We start from the raw sequence: 6869 nt of genomic DNA, 5'->3' as shown, positions 1-6869 counted from the left end.
TAGCCATAAAACCTAGTTGCAAAATTTAGGAAATAATTTTGTTGCAACTAAAAAGGAAAACTCGCTCCTACAAACCCTTATGATCTCAGATCTCTCTTTCGGAATCTTTTAGACTCGTCTGATACCATGTTAAATTTCTAATACAACCCAAAATTATTTTCTCATGAAAAATTAAATTATCCCTAGTAATTTATTTATTTACATACATAAACACTAATTTACCGAAAAATAAAATCACTGGTATCTTTAAACCAAATAGATCAATCACACATTTCAAAACTAATTAACCGGAAAAAATTCTTCGTCACTTCATTATCTAGAAAATCTAGGTTTTTAAACCCACAAAGGTACAAGGAAAAATACAAGCTGTAACTTGCAACTTGGCTCCCTCAGAATCAATTTTACCCAGATAAATTGAATTCAAGTAAATCTTTTTCCAAATGAAATTAGCCTGAAGAAATTGTCCTCCAACGACTTAATTTGTGCCCTCCAACAACTCAATTTGCGGCCTTCCACTAATGCACATGGGGAAAATCGTAACAATTTAGCAACTCAACCTCCTCCAGATAAATAACATCTCCCTCCAGCAACTCGACCCTGTAATCCCCTCCTACTTGAGCTCCTTGGATTTGCATGAACCCACTCGTAATTATCCTTCTCTGCGCACTGGTCCACTAAGCCACTCACACTGTAGTGAAAATCACTCTCTCTTCGTGATGAATCACTCACACAACTTGGGCTCTTCTTCTTGTGTCTTCACCTCCTTGCTAGTCTCCCTTTATAACCTTCATTGAGTCGAAATCCTTAACCCCCAATCTCCCTTCTATAACCATCTTAGAAATCAACGGTTGAGATTATTTCTAAGTCACTTAAATAATTAAATTATTTATTCTTAGAAAATAACTCAATAGTCCATAATAATTAATTTACTTTAATTATTGCACTTTTCCCAAGTTAGACTTAGGAAAGAAGACATGAATTGCTAGAAGAAGAAAATAATGTCTTCTATGTGCTAAGACACCAAGCCGATGCAAAATACCTTTCGATGCTACCAATCACATCAACAGAAAATGAGTTTTTGTGTTCATGTATAGGATTATCAAAATTATTATGAAGCTTTATATTTTTTATTTTTTTTTCGATTTTCTTGTTTTAAATAGAGAAATAATTTTTTATTGAAATAGTATGATGGGTACTTGGGCCTAGAACATAGGGTAAAGAATGAACACACCATGGCTGCATGGTTCAATGGTGTCAAAATATCACATGAGTCAATCATCTAGATAAAATTACAAGATTTTATTGTCAAGATGATTATTATATTGAGGATATTGTAGAAGCAATGCCAGTTTGCATCACAAACGCAATGATGTGTGTTGGACTAGATTAAATACATCACAAAAACAATGATGTTCATTGAATTCCTAAATTTATGAGAATCCACAAGCTATTGATCCCTTCATTCTTGATAAGAAACACAATAAGTTTAGCAAGTTTCTATATGTTGTCAACCCTTTGGCTTCATTGGCTAATCCTTTTTTTGGTGATTTATATTTTTTAAATAGGAACAAGGGTTGATCTATGTTAATATAAAAAATGGGAGTGGAGTAGACCAAATAGAAAAATACCATGGATCTATGGTTTATGATAGCCATGAGTGAAAGGAACCATTGCTTCAAATGATATCATCAGCCCTAGCTAGCTTCATCCTGCACAAGTTCTACAAGAAAGGGAGATTAAAGTGGACTTGGATAATTTGGCATAAGAAAGGAATAATTTTCTATCAGATTCCAAATTATCTAATAATGTCTTGTGCTCAAAATTTCTTTAACATTCTTTAACAATCCACCGATATCATAAAATGAATCTTGGAAGAAAGATCACATTTATAGGGAAATGATGTTCTACAAATAGGGGGCTTAAAATGGAGTTGGATAATTTAGGATAAGGGATGTAATACCTTCCATCAAATTCCAATTATTCGATAATTCTCATATTAAAATTCAATGTTATATCATCAATGTTGAATATCATGTAGTGCTTATTCATTCCACATGTTGATCAATGCTCACTTTTGTTTCAATGCAATAACCATGTATGTTGACGCAACTCTCTTAGGAATTCATTATTATTCACTTATACAATTCTTTAGTTCTTTGTCATGGTATCAAAATTATTGATTTGAGACCTAAAATCTTCGTTACAAGTCATTCTAGAGGTTTTCAATTATATACAAACTCTTATTAAGTATGCCTATATAGTAGATTGAAATAGCTTTCAAATTTCATATTGGTTTAGGATTTGTAGAGTGATTATAGTTGTAAGCAAGAATTTATATCTTTGAATTTCCACAACTACGGGACATCGGAATAAGATATGGAACCACTATCAAAGAGTAAATGCTTTGGTAGTTTACCAACTATGTGGTTCTAAGCATGGAAAATTTTAGGGGCTAATATTTGTAGGTGGGCTAATTTTCCACGATTACTCCAAAAACAAGATTCGCCAATTTCCAATTTTTATAAAAATAATTCACCCAAATTTTACAATATAAAATTATTTTACCTTAAAAACCGCAAACATTATATAGAGAGTATATATAAAATCATTATAAATTTGAATAATTTTACAAATACATCAATAAACATTTTATTGTTTACATATTAGGGACTAGTGAGATGTGCCAAAGTTTTTAAACTTCAAGATAATTTTCCATCCTTAAAATTTTCCCTGGTTCTAAGCCCTAAGGATGAACATGAAAGTTCATAATTAATGGGAAGAAGGACAATTTTGTGGGAGTCATGAAGACATATGTTTCCAAGGAGATTTATTTTCATACAAGTTGGATCAATTGTCCAAATCAAGTGGGGAAGAAGTTGAAGACTCTATTTGACAACATTAATGAGAGTCGAGTTATCCATATTAATAAAGTGTTGATTTCTCTTATTCATATCTCTTTTGTTAGGATAGAATATTATTTGGCTTAAACAAATGATCTCTAATTACAATAGTGTTGATATGAAAAATATTTCCGAAGAAATATGACCAACTCACTGGACTGATCTTGATGAATTTAATCAAGATACCCTATGATGTTTTCTATTCAACACTACATGCTAATTGGGTTTCTATTAAAAAATAAAAAAAGGACTATAACTTTTGTTCTTTCTATGGTTTTCTTATTAGAACACATAAAAAATTTCTTAATAAGCATAAATTTGGGAATAAGCAAAAATCCCAACTACCGAAGGAGAAAGGTCCATAGAACTATAGATAAAGAGGTAAAAAATACAATTGAGGAAGACATTATGTAGGATACAATGATAATTATGATTAAGCTATAAATATAAGTATGATCCACATTGGATAAAAAATATTTTTTTTCATTAATTTCAATAATTTTAGGGTGGACAAATCAGACAATCATCTTAGAGGAGCATTTTTAGCAATGGGACCTAGTTTGGAGAATTGGGTTCTAAAAACTTTTGGGGCTAGTTTAAGGCCTTAAAAAATGTTTTTTGGGGCTACAACTTTTCTTGTAAAGCATCACACCCTATAGTTCTATTCTACACTTGAGTACCTTTTAAATGGTGTAAGAATCAAGTCAATCAAAGTTAATATGCAAAATTTATGCCTCCCGCAAATTGACCTATCATGATTGACCACCATAATTTCAGAGGATGCCATATCAGCCTCCATCATTAATGCAAAATGGGATAGCCACATGCAAAATATGAAGAAGGCTCTAGGAGGGTCAAGTTTTAACTCATATTGAGGGTTGAATGCATCAAATTTAACCCTTAATTGGCTACCGGTTTGTGCTATAACTAAGCTACTAGGAGGAAAAGGGGGCTTGATTCTATTCTAGTGCATTTTGTTCCATAGTAGAGTAAAGTTGTTAAGGGTGGAGATAGATAGGGAAAATTAGAGAGGGTTTGTTTTATATAGCATCCCACGAGCCACAGGTCTCACTCCTTTGTATTTGCATAAATTCCACTAAGATAAAGAGAAAGTAGAGGATCCTCGCCTTCCAATTGGGTTTCTCTCAAAATGGTTCCCATGTCATATCTTGGTGGTATTGTGGTTTATGAGTGATTTTTCTATCTAATCTCTATTTTTCACATTTTATATATTGTATACATAACCATATCATCGTAATTTAGTAAATCCAGAAAATATAAGGAAAATTATTCCTCATAGTATAGATTTTGGATTTCAATATCTTTTTATTAGATATGTTTTGATGAATTGTCCAGTGAAATATCCACATTAGTTTACAGAGAAAACTATATATCAACTAGATTCACCAAAAGAAGCATGATGACCAAAAATTAAATAAGAAATGTATGAAGAATATGAATTGTTGATATTGTGGAAAGACATTATGTGTTAATAAGGTTTTATAGGAATAAACATATTAAGGATAAGGTCAAGAGGTGATTCAGGTTGTACAATGAATGAAATGAAAGGAAATAAAGGAAATTAAGAAAACACATAGAGAAATATAATAGATATCACAGTAATGTAGTGAAAACTCAACTTTTATTAATAAATAAAATAATAGAACACTGCAGAATACAAATTGGCTAGAATGGTGGTAGCTATATCTGAAGAAAGATAGAGATTATAACTACACATATTCACAAAAATTTATTAAAAAGAGTTGAAAAAATGTTCGTTTAACCTAAAGAAATAACCATAAAGGTACAAAATTCTAGCCATAGAAGACGAATCTCCCAAAAATTTACAAGTCTAAAGGTGCTTAGTTGTTACATCAACTTCCCGGGGGCACAACTTTTGCATACAATATTTGTTCAGGGTACATAGTAGCTTGTTAGAAAGAACTATCTAAGGATTACAAATTTTGGCAAAATCCAAGGAATTCCATGGCAACCCATGGCTCCATAAATGACCAAAAAACATTATTTAGGGCCATTTTGTTTTTGGGACTCAAAAAACCATAGAAAGACTGCCAAGAGGACAAAAAATTATTTAGTCAATGAAAGAGGTGGTTGGAAACTCTTATCCACCTGGTTTTTTCATCCCCCATAGGAAGTAATGGTATCCATTGTGTCAAGTTCCCTTCTTACATGAGGAAAAATTTTCTGAATTTGGCTCCTAGTGAGCCACTTTCCTTAGTGAAGAAGTTATCCTACTTTGACAACTCAATAGATTTGTATGTTTTGTTCGCAGGTGTCCTTCATCTTCGTGTCCATGATGCATTATGTTGTATCTTGTTCAATGTAGTAAAGATTGAGTTCTATGGGGATCAATTGCTTAGTTTCTTCTAATGTATCTAACAAAGGTGGAAAATATGGTTTAAACAACTCCACATTACATATTGGGTGCATGCCAAGGAAAGGTAGAATACTCAATTCTAAAGCATTTTCAGCCACATCAAGTGTGATTGTGTAAGGCACATATTAGAGTGGTATGATATTCCTATGGGGACATGTGAGGTGTTATTTCTATAAATGCAATCACACCTAATCACCAACCCAAAAATTATGTGGGACTCAATGTCGGTCATGTCATTGCTTTTACTTGACATTGGCTTTCTGTAGGATATCATGGGCTTGTTGTTGGAGTTGTTGGATCCATTCAACAAATTTGGCTACTCTATATACCTCAGCTTGAGCATGGGAGGACTATATCAATGTAGATGCAATGGGAAGAGCTACATCAATTAGGACCAGTGGTTGGAACCCTAAGCATACATGAAAATGACTATGGTTAATAGAGTTATGGAGGGATCTATTATAACTATGTTGAACATATTTAAGACTTTTGTCCCATGTATATGGATGCATCAAATTTTACATGTCCAAGATACACATAGTCATCTTATTAACAACTCATGTTTTTCCATCTGTTTAGGGTTGTGGTTAACTTGGTATCTATTAGATACCATAGGTTGGACCAAAAGGTACCAAGGAAATTTTTATCCCTATATAAATTAATGGTATGAGGTAGCTCAAAATGAGTTCAAAATTGCTCAAAGAAGATTTAAGTAGTGGCTTCAACTGTGATACTATTCTTGCATGGTGCCAAAATGGTCAATCTTAGATAATTAATCAACAACCACAATCACACAACCATTACCATACCTAGTGGATGGTAAAACTAACATGTAATCCATGGATATTGATTCTCAGGCCTTGTCCAGGGTTGGTATAGGATTGTACAACCCCTACTTCTTGATGGATAGTTTAGAAATGGCACAGGCATTCATGATATGATATATCAGTGAACATCTTGTCTAATCCTTGGAAAGTAGAAATAATTATGAATTACTATTATTTTATTCTCCAAATCAAAGTGACCTTCCACCCGACTATAATGTGCCTCCAAAATTAGCTTAGTACTCTTTCTTGAAGGGACATAAAGGTGGTCCAAGTAGCATAAGAGTGCATCCTAGAGGTGGAAGTCTAGAATTTTTTCACTTGCAATCAATGTCTAGTATGTAGCAGTGAAGGTAGAGTCATTATTGTATAATTATGGCCACCCAATGGTTTCATGTGCATAAGATTTGAGAAATATGGATAGTGCCACAACTGGGGGGAAACTAAGGTAGTCCACAACATGGTTGGTGCTTGTAACGAGACATGAATCCCAGTACGCAAATGTAACTAAGGTTTATGGATAGTGCCACAACTAGGGGGAAACTAAGGTATTCCACAACATGGTTGGTGTTTGTAACGAGACATGAATCCCAGTATGCAAATGTAGTTATGTATATTTTGTATGTAAGTATAAATAGTAATTGTATTATTGATAGAAATTGAATGGTGGTTACAATCGTTTGTGGAGGTGTGCCTATATAGGCATTGACTGGCCATGAAGGTGAGTGGTCACACCTTTTAACCTAC

The sequence above is a fragment of the Pinus tabuliformis genome, chromosome 9 (genome assembly GCF_031772625.1).
Source record: "Pinus tabuliformis cultivar Carrire ecotype Pingquan chromosome 9, CPIR1, whole genome shotgun sequence".
Lineage (NCBI taxonomy): Eukaryota > Viridiplantae > Streptophyta > Pinopsida > Pinales > Pinaceae > Pinus > Pinus tabuliformis.
Note: the sequence above shows the minus strand (reverse complement) of the source record.